The sequence below is a fragment of the Macaca mulatta genome, chromosome 1 (assembly GCF_049350105.2).
Source record: "Macaca mulatta isolate MMU2019108-1 chromosome 1, T2T-MMU8v2.0, whole genome shotgun sequence".
Classification (NCBI taxonomy): Eukaryota; Metazoa; Chordata; class Mammalia; order Primates; family Cercopithecidae; genus Macaca; species Macaca mulatta.
In genome coordinates, this window is record NC_133406.1 from 149,402,361 (window position 1) to 149,418,684 (window position 16,324).

At 41.6% G+C, this 16,324-nt stretch overlaps 1 long non-coding RNA gene across 2 annotated transcripts in view; it reads right to left on the reverse strand.

The window, feature by feature from the left end:
* The window catches only part of LOC106999639 (uncharacterized), a 33,044-nt gene extending 17,740 nt beyond the window's left edge, over positions 1-15,304 (reverse strand). The window contains exons 1-3 of one of the 2 annotated variants that reach the window (XR_013412562.1): positions 15,168-15,304; positions 3,276-3,325; positions 2,613-2,675 (exon numbers count right to left, since the gene is read on the reverse strand). This is a non-coding gene — a long non-coding RNA (uncharacterized LOC106999639). Of the gene's footprint in view, positions 1-2,612; positions 2,928-3,275; positions 3,326-15,167 lie in introns of those variants that run through there. The other variant, XR_013412560.1, reaches the window with a different exon arrangement.
* Between the last annotated feature and the right edge of the window lie 1,020 nt (positions 15,305-16,324).

The following is a 16,324-nucleotide window of genomic DNA, read 5'->3' on the forward strand; positions in this document are numbered from 1 at the left end:
AAAGTACTATTTTTCCACTAATAACAGAATGCTTTATGGCACATTTTGTATGCAGAATTACGTGTTAACTAGAATTTTATCCTTAGTAACCTACAACTTTAGTGAAACCCTAAAACTCAAGAAATCCTGAACTATTAGACACAGGCATTTATACATAAGAACAACTCCACAATTTTAGAAATATTCCTTCATATTACAACCCGTTTTAAATTGGAAAAGACCCAGCTATCAAATGAACATTAAAAATAACTTTAAGATTTTAGTTTACACAAAGTTTACCTAAAACGATTATCCTATTCACTGTACTTAATTTTTTATTTTTAACAAGGGAGACAGGAGACATCAATCAACATATGTAAAACAAACATTGGTTTGGTCCCGAAAGGCAGGACAACTCTAGGCCAGGAGGGGGCTCAGAGGCTTTCAGATCACAGGCGGGAAACAAACGGTTGCATTCTTTTGAGTTTCTGATTAGTCTTTCCAAAGGAAGCAATCAGATATGCATTTATCTCCGTGAGACTTTGAATAGAATGGGAGGCAGGCTCACACCAAGCAACTTCCAGCTTGAATTAATACTGATGTTTAAAAATATCAGCCAGCCACTGTGGCTCACGCCTGTCCACTTTGGGAGGCTGAAGCAGGTGGATCACGAGGTCAGGAGTTTGAGACCAGCCTGCCCAATATGGTGAAACCCCAACTCTACTAAAAATGTAAAAATTAGACAGGCATGGTGGCACACATCTGTAGTCTCAGTTACTTGGGAGGCTAAGGCAGAAGAATTGCTTGAACCCAGGAAGTGGACATTGCAGTGAACTGAGATCACACCACTGCACTCCAACCTGGCAACAGAGTGAGATTACGTCTAAAACAAACAAACAAACAAAAAACCCAACAGGCCAGGCATGGTGGCTCATGCCTGTAATTCTAGCACTCTGGGAGGCTGAGGCCAGTGGATCACTTGAGGTCAGGAGTTTGAAACCAGCAAGGCCAACATGGTGAAACACTATCTCTATTAAAAATTCAAAAAAATAGCTGGGTGTGGTGGTGGGTGCCTATAATTCCAGCTACTTGGGAGGCTGAGGCAGTGGAATTCCTTAATCCTGGGAGGCAGAAGTTGCAGTGAGCCAAGATCGCATCACTGCAGTCCAGCCTGGGCAACAGAGCAAGACTCCATCTCAAAAAAAAAAAAAAAAAAAAAATCTAGCAAAGGCAAACATAAAATTCAGACAAACTGTATGCTGACAACTCTGCAGGCCTTTCTATTTTTATTCCACCAATAATTTTAAAGCAAGCTTGTTTAATAAAATTATGCTTAAGTCACATGAACTTAAAAATTGTTTAGGCTTATTTACTTGATTTACGAGTGTTCTTTTACTTATAAGCCAATTTGGTAGACACAACATATAATAAGTGTACATACAAATAAACATATCTAGACATGTATACACACACATAAAAGAAGATCCAATAGCTTGGAATCTTAGCCATGAGATAGCAACACAAGCTTGCCAGTTTTACTTTGCCTCAATAGATAATCCAAGAAAGGCTGTGAACCAAAGTTTTGGGTAAAGCAGTCTCCATGGCAGTTTGTTTTTTAAAGGCTAAACCTCCCCAGACTCCAAGGAGCATGGGGGCCAAAAAGTATCAAAGTAGGGTGTCACATGTTAACCAGGCCCCCTGCTTAGAACAGCAGCACAAAACACCCGGATACATGCAATGCCATCCCACTTTCCCATTAGACAGTAAACTTCAGATTCTAAGCAATTTTGGGGCCAAGCAGCATTGCAACTGTGAGACAAAATTCTAAGAAGGGTTTAATACTAGATCTCAGAACCTCTACCAACAGTGTCCTCTTTGGAGAGTTTGAGGTCCTGAGGATCCCCCAGAGCATCCTCCTATGGGGTCCAATCTTAGAGTTCCAGACATCTCTGGCCTTACTTAGGTGGACACCAGTGCCACTTTCCATGCAGTTCCCCCAGAGCCTACTATGAGCTTTCCTTTGGTACCTGGGTGTAATCTCTGACTTTTTGCATCCTTATAATTTGATAAGGCCATACTTTCCCATGCTTTCCATTCCATGAACTTTAATGATAGGAACTGGAAGTTGGGTGTGTTTCCTTTGCCCTTAGTCAGTTGAATAAGGGAAAGGAAGAATTTAGCATAAGAAAAGAAGGTTTAAGTCACCTGAAACATGTATGAGTTTGCTCCAAGCTGTGCCTCATAGGAATCAAGGACCATGCACAGAAATGATTTTTTTTTTAAATGGTCCTTTCCCCTTCAGGGAGTGTGATTGTTCCCATTTGTTCCTAGGCCTTTGGGCAATACCAACAAGTGACCTCAGCCAATTGCCCAAAATTTCCAAAGAGCTACTAGGAAACAGCCACTCAAAGACTGAAAAAGACCCAGGTTTCTTAAACAAATTGGCAGTGGCGGTCAGGTTATCCACACGGAAACCCCTTAGTTTCACTGGCCATGGTCAGAGGCCTGCAGTTGCTTCTAGGTTTAGGTGCTGCCCACCAAGCGTCCTGGTTTGAAAAGGAAAAGAGATTTCTCTGTATGGAGCTGAAAGGAGAAGGAGAAAGGAGAAGAATAAATCGATGCTTTGGGCTTACCTCGTCCTCTGGGGTAGCTCACCAAAATATGTTAACGGTGGAGGGTGTCCAGGTTCTTGCCATCTTGAACAAAGAATTGGACAAAACACACAAACAAAGCAAGGAAGGAATGAAGGGATTTATTGAAAATGAAAGTACACTCCACAGTGTGGGAGCGGGCCTGAGCATAGGGGCTCAAAGGCCCCGTTACAGAATGTTAGGGAGTTTAAATACCCTCTAGAGGATTCCATTGGTTACTTGGGGTAACCCTATTGTTAGGTATGAGTTCTAAATTTCTTTTCAAAGAATTAACATGTCAGTATGTTCAATTCTTTGCCTTCTACTTTTAAGCTTAACTTCCTCATAAAGCAACCCTTTTTGATTACCTACTCCACCCTGACTCATTCTGATCACCTGCTCCACCCTAACTCATTTCCATCACCTGCTCCACCCTAACTCATTCCGATTACCTGCTCCACTCTGACTCATTCCAATTACCTGCTACCTGCTCTGCCCCGACTACCGCCACAGCATTCACCCCCTCATTCTCTTTAAATTAGCCAATCGGAATTAATTTAGCCTGTGCAGTCTAACCCTAGCCAATAGGGGAATGACACAGCAGCAGGGACCATGTGCGTCAGGGATAAGAACCCCGTCCCCTCCCTTGTCCAAGTGTGCACTCACCATTTCTCCATCTGTAAGGGTGCACCCTTCTATAGAAGTAACTTGCCTTGCTGAGAATTAAAAAGAAAATTTTTTATTCGAGTGCTATTTCTTTTGTGGCACCAAAACTCTATATATAACAATTTGGGTGCTCATCTGGGATTACATTTCCCTCCTGGAGGGTCTTTGGTTCTATCTCCTGAGGAGGCACGCCCCACCCCCTTGTGGTGGCCTCAGGAGTGAGAAATCAAGACCCACCCAGTGTGAAGAATAACCCCAGCTCTCAGCAATGGGCGGGGTGGGGGTGGGGGGAACTGACCAGTGACCTAGTTTGAAGGATCATCACACACTGCAGTGACAACTCTGTTCACAGACCAAACAAGGAGAAGCTGCAGGAACCAATAAAGTACCTCCTTGGTGGCCAGATTCTGGAGGGCTCAGTGTGTGAATGATCACAAACAACCCTGCTTGCGGTGTTGTGTTGTTCATGTGAATGGTGACAAGTCCTACTGCTGGACCGAGTGAGTGGGCGTTCTCCGCGGTTCCATAGCTACCTCATATGGCTTAGGGCAGGTCCTGCTGTGGGATTTATACCAGCACACCAACACTAAGAAGTGCCTAATTCTCCCTTGAGGAAGCAGCCAGAGAGAACAGCACAAGTGGGAAGTGTGCAAAGGACCTTCAGCGGGGGAAAGGAAGGAAACAGATCAACCTCCCAGGACAAGTAAGGCAAGACACCTCCTAGTTTAAGGGGTTGAGCCTTACAGGACAGGCAAGACACCTCCTGGTTTGAGGGGTTGAGTCTTCCCGGGCAGGCAAGGCGAGACATCCCTGGTGAGAGGTTGAGCCTTCTGCTAATTTAAAGGGTTGAACCTCATACAGCCCTTTCTTTCCTTTCTTCTCAGGGGAAGAAAGAGTAACTCCACTGTCCCAAATACATTCAATCTGTAGCAACAACTGCTTTACTAACAGAAGAAAGTATGAGGCTATTCTGTTTTGTTTTGTTTTTTTTTTTAAAGTGATTCAACATTAACCACTGAAAATTCCCTTAACCCAGCAGGTTTCCTAACACGGGATCTAAACCTTAATTACTGTACAAAGGTCAGACCAGCCCTAGGAGGAACTCCCTTCAGGACCGGACGATAGATGGTTCCTCCCGGGTGATTGAGGGAAAAAACACAATGGTTATTCAGTAAGTGATAAGGAAACTCTTGTAGAAGCAGAGTTAGGAAAATAGCCTAATAATTGGTCTGTTCAAATGGGTGAGCTGTTTGCACTCAGCCAAGCCTTAAAGTACTTACAGGAAGGAACCATCTACACCAATTCTAAGTTAATTTGGACTAAACAAGTCTTACTAATGGCAAAGAATAATTGAAATCCCAAACTTACAAGGTTTTCAACAAAAGTAAAGTTTGCTAAAAGTTAACAGTGTAACATGTATTATCCTAACTTCTAATCTTATGGCCTTAGGCAGTCTAGTCCACAGACATCAAGAAAGTCCATTTTGGAAAAGAATGGTTATCATCTTTAGGAAAAAAAAAAAAAAAAAAAGGGGTGGGGGGAAGAATTTATATAAAAAGAATGTTACATGGTAAATTATTGTCCTAAAATAACCTAACTGGTTGTTTAAAGAAAGGGATGTTTGCAACAAGTCAGAAGGTTGAAGCATGTCGAAGATTGTGAAAGTTGTGGGGGAAAAAAAAGTTATAAAAGGGAATTTGTGCAAGAAATGTTGTATAATTTAGAAGTAATTAGGCCTTCTGAATGTAAAACTATTGAAGAAACAGTTTATGTGCAAGGTGTATAAGGAAAGTAAAATATACTTTTGATAAGAGGATTATAAGGAGGCATAAGAATGTGGATTTTAATCCAGTCTGTCACTGATGGACATTTGGGTTGATTCCAAGTCTTTGCTATTGTGAATAGTGCCGCAATAAACATACGTGTGCATGTGTCTTTATAGCAGCATGATTTATAATCCTTTGGGTATATACCCAGTAATGGGATGGCTGGGTCATATGGTACATCTAGTTCTAGATCCTTGAGGAATCGCCATACTGTTTTCCATAATGGTTGAACTAGTTTACAATCCCACCAACAGTGTAAAAGTGTTCCTATTTCTCCACATCCTCTCCAGCACCTGTTGTTTCCTGACTTTTTAATGATTGCCATTCTAACTGGTGTGAGATGGTATCTCATTGTGGTTTTGATTTGCATTTCTCTGATGGCCAGTGATGATGAGCATTTTTTCATGTGTCTGTTGGCTGTATGAATGTCTTCTTTTGAGAAATGTCTGTTCATATCGCATTGGGAGTTATACCTGATGTAAATGACAAGTAGTTGGGTGCTGACGAGTTGATGGGTGCAGCACAGCAACATGGCACAAGTATACATATGGAACAAACCTGCACGTTATGCACATGTACCCTAGAACTTAAAGTATAATAATAATAAAATAAAATAAATAAAAATTTTAAAAAAAGAAAAAAAAAAAAAAAGAATGTGGATTTTTACCTACATAAAAAAGTTTTAAGGGCGGAGCAAGATGGCCGAATAGGAACAGCTCCAGTCTCCAACTCCCAGCGCAAGCGACACAGAAGACCGGTGATTTCTGCATTTTCAACTGAGGTACTGGGTTCATCTCACGGGGGAGTGCCGGACGATCGGTGCTGGTCAGCTGCTGCAGCCCGACCAGCGAGAGCTGAAGCAGGGCGAGGCATTGCCTCACCTGGGAAGCGCAAGGGGGAAGGGAATCCCGTTTCCTAGCCAGGGGAACTGAGACACACAACACCTGGAAAATCGGGTAACTCCCACCCCAATACTGCGCTTTAAGCAAACAGGCACACCAGGAGATCATATCCCACACCTGGCCGGGAGGGTCCCACACCCACGGAGCCTCCCTCATTGCTAGCACAGCAGTCTGTGATCTACCGGCAAGGCAGCAGCCAGGCTGGGGGAGGGGCACCCACCATTGCTGAGGCTTAAGTAGGTAAACAAAGCCGCTGGGAAGCTCGAACTGGGTGGAGCTCACAGCAGCTCAAGGAAACCTGCCTGTCTCTGTAGACTCCACCTCTGGGGACAGGGCATAGTAAACAATAACAAACACAGCAGAAAACTCTGCAGACGCAAACGACTCTGTCTGACAGCTTTGAAGAGAGCAGTGGATCTCCCAACACGGAGGCTGAGATCTGAGAAGGGACAGACTCCCTGCTCAAGTGGGTCCCTGACCCCTGAGCAGCCTAACTGGGAGACATCCCCCACTAGGGGCAGTCTGACACCCCACACCTCACAGGGTGGAGTACACCCCTGAGAGGAAGCTTCCAAAGCAAGAATCAGACAGGTACACTCGCTGTTCAGAAATATTCTATCTTCTGCAGCCTCTGCTGCTGATACCTGGGCAAACAGGGTCTGGAGTGGACCTCAAACAATCTCCAACAGACCTACAGCTGAGGGTCCTGACTGTTAGAAGGAAAACTATCAAACAGGAAGGACACCTACACCAAAACCCCATCAGTACATCACCATCATCAAAGACCAGAGGCAGATAAAACCACAAAGATGGGGAAAAAGCAGGGCAGAAAAGCTGGAAATTCAAAAAATAAGAGCACATCTCCCCGGGCAAAGGAGCGCAGCTCATTGCCAGCAACGGATCAAAGCTGGACGGAGAATGACTTTGACGAGATGAGAGAAGAAGGCTTCAGTCCATCAAATTTCTCAGAGCTAAAGGAGGAATTACGTACCCAGCGCAAAGAAACTAAAAATCTTGAAAAAAAAATGGAAGAATTGATGGCTAGAGTAATTAATGCAGAGAAGGTCATAAACGAAATGAAAGAGATGAAAACCATGACACGAGAAATACGTGACAAATGCACAAGCTTCAGTAACCGACTCAATCAACTGGAAGAAAGAGTATCAGCGATTGAGGATCAAATGAATGAAATGAAGCGAGAAGAGAAACCAAAAGAAAAAAGAAGAAAAAGAAATGAACAAAGCCTGCAAGAAGTATGGGATTATGTAAAAAGACCAAATCTACGTCTGATTGGGGTGCCTGAAAGTGAGGGGGAAAATGGAACCAAGTTGGAAAACACTCTTCAGGATATCATCCAGGAGAACTTCCCCAACCTAGTAGGGCAGGCCAACATTCAAATCCAGGAAATACAGAGAACGCCACAAAGATACTCCTCGAGAAGAGCAACTCCAAGACACATAATTGCCAGATTCACCAAAGTTGAAATGAAGGAAAAAATCTTAAGGGCAGCCAGAGAGAAAGGTCGGGTTACCCACAAAGGGAAGCCCATCAGACTAACAGCAGATCTCTCGGCAGAAACTCTCCAAGCCAGAAGAGAGTGGGGGCCAATATTCAACATTCTTAAAGAAAAGAATTTTAAACCCAGAATTTCATATCCAGCCAAACTAAGTTTCATAAGTGAAGGAGAAATAAAATCCTTTACAGATAAGCAAATGCTTAGAGATTTTGTCACCACTAGGCCTGCCTTACAAGAGACCCTGAAGGAAGCACTAAACATGGAAAGGAATAACCGGTACCAGCCATTGCAAAAACATGCCAAAATGTAAAGACCATTGAGGCAAGGATGAAACTGCATCAACTAACGAACAAAATAACCAGTTAATATCATAATGGCAGGATCAAGTTCACACATAACAATCTTAACCTTAAATGTAAATGGACTAAATGCTCCAATTAAAAGACACAGACTGGCAAACTGGATAAAGAGTCAAGACTCATCAGTCTGCTGTATTCAGGAGACCCATCTCACATGCAGAGACATACATAGGCTCAAAATAAAGGGATGGAGGAAGATTTACCAAGCAAATGGAGAACCAAAAGAAGCGGGGGTTGCAATACTAGTCTCTGATAAAACAGACTTTAAACCATCAAAGATCAAAAGAGACAAAGAAGGCCATTACATAATGGTAAAGGGATCAATTCCACAGGAAGAGCTAACTATCCTAAATATATATGCACCCAATACTGGAGCACCCAGATTCATCAAGCAAGTCCTTAGAGACTTACAAAGAGACTTAGACTCCCATACAATAATAATGGGAGACTTCAACACTTCACTGTCAACATTAGACAGATCAACGAGACAGAAAGTTAACAAGGATATCCAGGAATTGAACTCATCTCTGCAGCAAGCAGACCTAATAGACATCTATAGAACTCTCCACCCCAAATCAACAGAATATACATTCTTCTCAGCACCACATCGTACTTACTCCAAAATTGACCACGTAATTGGAAGTAAAGCACTCCTCAGCAAGTGTAAAAGAACAGAAATTATAACAAACTGTCTCTCAGACCACAGTGTAATCAAACTAGAACTCAGGACTAAGAAACTCAATCAAAACCGCTCAACTACATGGAAACTGAACAACCTGCTCCTGAATGACTACTGGGTACATCACGAAATGAAGGCAGAAATAAAGATGTTCTTTGAAACCAATGAGAACAAAGATACAACATACCAGAATCTCTGGGATACATTTAAAGCAGTGTGTAGAGGGAAATTTATAGCACTAAATGCCCACAAGAGAAAGCAGGAAAGATCTAAAATGGACACTCTAACATCGCAATTAAAAGAACTAGAGAAGCAAGAGCAAACACATTAGAAAGCTAGCAGAAGGCAAGAAATAACTAAGATCAGAGCAGAACTGAAGGAGATAGAAACACAAAAAACCCTCCAAAAAATCAATGAATCCAGGAGTTGGTTTTTTGAAAAGATCAACAAAATTGACAGACCACTAGCAAGACTAATAAAGAAGAAAAGAGAGAAGAATCAAATCGATGCAATTAAAAATGATAAAGGGGATATCACCACCAACCCCACAGAAATACAAACTACCATCAGAGAATACTATAAACACCTCTACGCAAATAAACTGGAAAATCTAGAAGAAATGGATAATTTCCTGGACACTTACACTTTTCCAAGACTAAACCAGGAAGAAGTTGAATCCCTGAATAGACCAATAGCAGGCTCTGAAATTGAGGCAATAATTAATAGCCTACCAACCAAAAAAAGTCCAGGACCAGATGGATTCACAGCTGAATTCTACCAGAGGTACAAGGAGGAGTTGGTACCATTCCTTCTGAAACTATTCCAATCAATAGGAAAAGAGGGAATCCTCCCTAACTCATTTTATGAGGCCAACATCATCCTGATACCAAAGCCTGGCAGAGACACAACAAAAAAAGAGAATTTTAGACCAATATCCCTGATGAACATCGATGCAAAAATCCTCAATAAAGTACTGGCAAACCGGATTCAGCAACACATCAAAAAGCTTATCCACCATGATCAAGTGGGCTTCATCCCTGGGATGCAAGGCTGGTTCAACATTCGCAAATCAATAAACATAATCCAGCATATAAACAGAACCAAAGACAAGAACCACATGATTATCTCAATTGATGCAGAAAAGGCTTTTGACAAAATTCAACAGCCCTTCATGCTAAAAACACTCAATAAATTCGGTATTGATGGAACGTACCTCAAAATAATAAGAGCTATCTATGACAAACCCACAGCCAATATCATACTGAATGGGCAAAAACTGGAAGCCTTCCCTTTGAAAACTGGCACAAGACAGGGATGCCCTCTCTCACCACTCCTATTCAACATAGTGTTGGAAGTTCTGGCTAGGGCAATCAGGCAAGAGAAAGAAATCAAGGGTATTCAGTTAGGAAAAGAAGAAGTCAAATTGTCCCTGTTTGCAGATGACATGATTGTATATTTAGAAAACCCCATTGTCTCAGCCCAAAATCTCCTTAAGCTGATAAGCAACTTCAGCAAAGTCTCAGGATACAAAATTAATGTGCAAAAATCACAAGCATTCTTATACACCAGTAACAGACAAACAGAGAGCCAAATCAGGAATGAACTTCCATTCACAATTGCTTCAAAGAGAATCAAATACCTAGGAATCCAACTTACAAGGGATGTAAAGGACCTCTTCAAGGAGAACTACAAACCACTGCTCAGTGAAATAAAAGAGGACACAAAGAAATGGAAGAACATACCATGCTCATGGATAGGAAGAATCAATATCGTGAAAATGGCCATACTGCCCAAGGTAATTTATAGATTCAATGCCATCCCCATCAAGCTACCAACGAGTTTCTTCACAGAATTGGAAAAAACTGCTTTAAAGTTCATATGGAACCAAAAAAGAGCCCGCATCTCCAAGACAATCCTAAGTCAAAAGAACAAAGCTGGAGGCATCACGCTACCTGACTTCAAACTATACTACAAGGCTACAGTAACCAAAACAGCATGGTACTGGTACCAAAACAGAGATATAGACCAATGGAACAGAACAGAGTCCTCAGAAATAATACCACACATCTACAGTCATCTGATCTTTGACAAACCTGAGAGAAACAAGATATGGGGAAAGGATTCCCTATTTAATAAATGGTGCTGGGAAAATTGGCTAGCCGTAAGTAGAAAGCTGAAACTGGATCCTTTCCTTACTCCTTATACGAAAATTAATTCAAGATGGATTAGAGACTTAAATGTTAGACCTAATACCATAAAAATCCTAGAGGAAAACCTAGGTAGTACCATTCAGGACATAGGCATGGGCAAAGACTTCATGTCTAAAACACCAAAAGCAACAGCAGCAAAAGCCAAAATTGACAAATGGGATCTCATTAAACTAAAGAGCTTCTGCACAGCAAAAGAAACTACCATCAGAGTGAACAGGCAACCTACAGAATGGGAGAAAATTTTTGCAATCTACTCATCTGACAAAGGGCTAATATCCAGAACCTACAAAGAACTCAAACAAATTTACAAGAAAAAAACAAACAACCCCATCAGAAAGTGGGCAAAGGATATGAACAGACATTTCTCAAAAGAAGACATTCATACAGCCAACAGACACATGAAAAAATGCTCATCATCACTGGCCATCAGAGAAATGCAAATCAAAACCACAATGAGATACCATCTCACACCAGTTAGAATGGCAATCATTAAAAAGTCAGGAAACAACAGGTGCTGGAGAGGATGTGGAGAAATAGGAACACTTTTACACTGTTGGTGGGATTGTAAACTAGTTCAACCATTATGGAAAACAGTATGGCGATTCCTCAAGGATCTAGAACTAGATGTACCATATGACCCAGCCATCCCATTACTGGGTATATACCCAAAGGATTATAAATCATGCTGCTATAAAGACACATGCACACGTATGTTTATTGCGGCACTATTCACAATAGCAAAGACTTGGAATCAACCCAAATGTCCATCAGTGACAGATTGGATTAAGAAAATGTGGCACATATACACCATGGAATACTATGCAGCCATAAAAAAGGATGAGTTTGTGTCCTTTGTAGGGACATGGATGCAGCTGGAAACCATCATTCTTAGCAAACTATCACAAGAACAGAAAACCAAACACCGCATGTTCTCACTCATAGGTGGGAACTGAACAATGAGATCACTTGGACTCAGGAAGGGGAACATCACACACCGGGGCCTATCATGGGGAGGGGGGAGGGGGGAGGGGGGAGGGATTGCATTGGGAGTTATACCTCATGTAAATGACAAGTTGATGGGTGCAGCACACCAACAAGGCACAAGTATACTTATGTAACAAACCTGCACGTTATGCACATGTACCCTACAACTTAAAGTATAATAATAATAAATACATTTAAAAAAAAAAAGTTTTAAAAAATTTTGATTTGAAGGTTTAAGCAAGTTTTAAAATGTTAATTGTAAAGGAAATTCTGTGTGTAAACATTGGCTAAAGTCAAAAAGGTATCATCCAGTTTTTCTGTGAACTGGACATTAAAAGCACAATGGGTTTTTCTTAAAGCACTAACCTGCTCTTTAACAAAAATTATAAAAGGTTAAAAACAGTCTATGAAAATCTTACCTTATGGTCAGACATTAAAAATTGGACAAATATGTCTACAAGGTTTTATTAAAATTAAGTTTAACATTAATAACACCCTAATATAAAAGTGAAATTTAGCTTATCTGGTATAAAAATCATACAGGAAGCACTGTCAAATATAAAATGGTGTTTGGCTTTCTTTGATCTAAAAACTAATAAAAATATGTCTAAAAAAATTTCTCAGTAAAAGGGCACCAAGGACTATAAAGTCCACTGCTGATGTCCCCACTTTAAAACAAAAGATCAATTTCTTAGAAATTATATACTTGGTTTATCTTCCACTTTCCTTTCCCTCAAAACTAAAAGTCTTTTTAGCACAGGTATCACCCTTAGAATTTCCAGTAAACCAACACCAGCCCGAGGATCACGTTCTCATCAAAAGGTGGAAAAAAGGAAAACTCGAGCCAGCCTGGGAAGGACCCTAGCTTGCGCTGTTAACCACCGAGACTGCTGTTCATACAGCGGAAAGGGGATGGACTCATCACACCCAAGTCAAGAAAGTGCCGCCCCGTCCAGGGTCATGGGCCATAGTCCCAGGGGAAAACCCTACCAAACTAAAGATAAGAAAAATTGAACTCTCTTTCATCTATTCTATTACTCTTTCTTCTTTCCTTGCTCTACTGCTGACCATCTAGTTATAACATAACCCAGTCAATTTCACTATTGCATTTGATGCTTGCCTTGTTATACCCCGTAGGGGATTGCCAAGTCAAAGATTACTCTCTACTTCAGAAAAGTACCTCTGTCCCTCCTGACTCTCCTCAGACTGGGCCTTAGTAAACTAGGACCATTTAATCCAGGGAGATTTTGATAAAGACCCGTGTCAACCAGGAGTCTTGCCCTCTGATAGAGAGCCTTTATGCCATAGTTGGTCCAACATTCTGTGAACCACTAAAGAGCAAGGATGGACTGCCCCAACCGGTTTTTGTAATTTCCTAAAACCATACATTCATTTTACTAGAGGATGGTAGAAGTTAAAGACTTAAAACAACTTTGGCAATTAAGGCAGGTTACCAAGATGCAATTGCCTGGTTGGAATGGATCAAATATTCCATCCGCACATTAAACAAAAGCAATTGTTATGCTTGTGCACATGGCAGGCCAGAGGCCCAGATTGTCCCCTTTCCACTAAGGTGGTCCTCCAGTCGACCAGGTGTTGGCTGCATGGTAGCTCTTTTCCAGGATTCTACAGCCCGGGGTAATAAATCGTGCCAAGCTCGCTCTCTCTGCTATATCCCGAAGTCCAGCACCCTGCGGGTCAGCCCCCAAGGGTCACCCAGCTTCCATCTCCCAACATTAAGTTCACTTGGTGTCTCTCACGACAGGGAGGAAAGAGTGTTCCTTGGAGACCTGACGGGATGCAGTGAGCTTAATTATTTTCAAGAGCTTATCAATCAGGTAGCCTTTGTTCATCTCTGAGCAGATGTGTGGTGGTATTGTGGTGGACCTTTACTGGACCTTCTACCAAATAACTAGAGTGCTTTAGTCCAATTGGCTATCCCCTTCACCCTGGCATTTCATCAACCAGAGGAAGGAAAAATAACACATCGTAAAGCAAGAGAAGCGCCTTATGGGTCTTTTGACTCTCACGTCTATTTAGACACAATTAGAGTCCCACAGGGAAACCAGATCAATTTAAAGCCCGAAATCAAATAGCTGCAGGATTTGAGTCAATATGTTTGTGGGTGACAATTTAAAAAATGTAGATTAGATAAACTACATCTATTATAATTAACTGGCTAGTAGCTATTTATTAACTACTCTAGAGATGCTGTTAAAGGAATAGCTGAACAATTAAGGGCTACTAGCCAGGTGGCTTGGGAAGATAGGATAGCCTTAGACATGATATTAGCAGAAAGAGGAGGAGTTTGCATCATGATTAAAACTCAATGTTGTACCTTCATCCTAAATAACACCACCCCTAATGGAAGTATAACAAAGGCATTGCAAGGTCTGACTGCTCTATCCAATGAGTTAGCCAGCAACTCAGGGGTAAATGACCCCTTTACAGGATGGCTAGAAAAGTAGTTCAGTAAATGGAGAAGAATAATAGCATCAATTCTTACTTCCCTCACAGCTGTAATAGGTGTACTTATTCTTGTCGGGTGCTGTGTCATACCATGCATCCGTAAGTTGATGCAGAGGCTCATAAAAACGGCACTTACTAAAACCTCCCTTAACTGTTCTCCACCTTATCCAGGGAAGCTTCTTATTTTGGAAAATCAGAAAAAACAACTAAGCCAAGACATGTTAAAAAAAAAAAAAAAAAAAGGTTTGAAAAGAAAGCTGTAAGGAAATACAAGGGGAGAGGTTACTAACAACCTGAGTTCTAAGTTTCTTTTCAAAGAATTAATATGCCAGTGTCTTCAATTCTTTGCCTTTTACTTTTAAACTTCTCTTAAAGCAACCTTTTTCGATTACCTACTCCACTCTGACTCATTCCAATTACCTGCTCCACCCTGACTCATTCCGATTACCTGCTATCTGCTCTGCCCTAACTCCCGCCAAAGCACTCACCCCGTCAGTCTCTTTAAATTAGCCAATCAGAATTAGTTTAGCCTGTGCAGTCTAACCCTAGCCAGTAGGGGAACAACACAGCAGCCGGAGCCACATGCGTCTGGGATAAGAACCCCTTCCCCTCCCTTGTCCAAATGTGCCCTTACCATTGCTCCATCTGTAAGGGTGCACCCTTCTATAGAAGTACCTTGCCTTGCTGAGAATTAAAAAGAAAATTTTATATTCGAGTGCTATTTCTTTTGTGGCACTGATTCTTTATATATAACACTATGTAAATGGAGAGTATGAAGTAAAGTTACAAGGTCATTTACTTGGCCTACACCCTATGAAGAGGATATTTCCTGTCATAGCTGAAGTGTGAATCAGTCTTATGTTCCCTGCCTCCAGACCCATTGTCTTGCCTCAAATCAGATTTCACAGAAAGACAGACTGTGAGCCTGTCTGGTTAAAAATTCTTACCTCTTTGCTGGCTTGTCAGGTCCTGGGTTCCCTTCGCTGTGGCTTCTAGCAGAGAAGCTTTGGTATCCTGCTCACAGTACCAAAACTCTATGGGCCAAGGGAAAGTTTCCCCTTCACCCTCTGAAGTTTCACTGAAAAATCAACTCACAAAAGGAGATTAATAGGAGAAATGGCATGCACATTTTTCATTGTGCACATGGAGGGTGAACCACAGAGTGACTACCCCTCTTTTAAAAGAAAGAATGTGGGTATTGTATAATTCTAAAAAGTATCTGCCTATCAGATGGATGCAGGAGTAGGAAACCTAACTGAAAATCAATGTTGGCAGTATTTTTCAATTTAGAAATTGTTTTAGACAATCTTGATTTCCTCTTATAAATATGTGATTTTATCAAAACCTTTTTTGGAAGCTTCTAAGTATGTTGAAAATAGATCTCCCTGGCCAGGTGTGGTGGCTCACCTGAAATGCTAGCACTTCCCGAGGCCAAAGCAGGTAGTGTGCTTAAACTCAGGGGATCAAGACCAGCTTGGGCAACATGGTGAAATCCCATCTTTACAAAAAATACAAAAATTGGCTGAGTACAGTGGCTCATGCCTGTAATCCTAGCACTTTGGGAAGCCAAGGTGGGTGGATCACCTGAGGTTAGAAGTTCAAAACCAGTCTGGCCAACATGGTGAAACCCTGTCTTTACTAAACATACAAAAAATTAGTCGGGTGTGGTGGCGGATACCTGTAATCCCAGCTACTCGGGAGGCTGAGGCAGGAGAATCACTTGAATTGGGGAGGCAGAGGTTGCAGTGGGCTGAGATCATGCCACTACACTCCAGCCTGGGCAACAGAGCGAGACTCTATCTCAAAAACAAACAAACAACAAACAAAAAACAACAACAAAAATTAGCTGGGCATGGTGGTGCATGACTGTAGTCTCAGCTACTCAGGAGGCTGAGATGGGAGGATGACTTGAGCCCGGGAGGTCAAGGTTGCAGTGAGCTGAGATTGCACCACTGCACTCCCACCCAGATGACAGAATAAGACCCTATCTCAAAAAAAAAAAAAAAAAAAAAAAAAAAAAAAAGATCTCCCAGTTATTTTGTTTTATTCTCCAGCTGGCTCTTTTCAGCTGAGTGTACAGATAATTAGATAATTAGAATGTTGT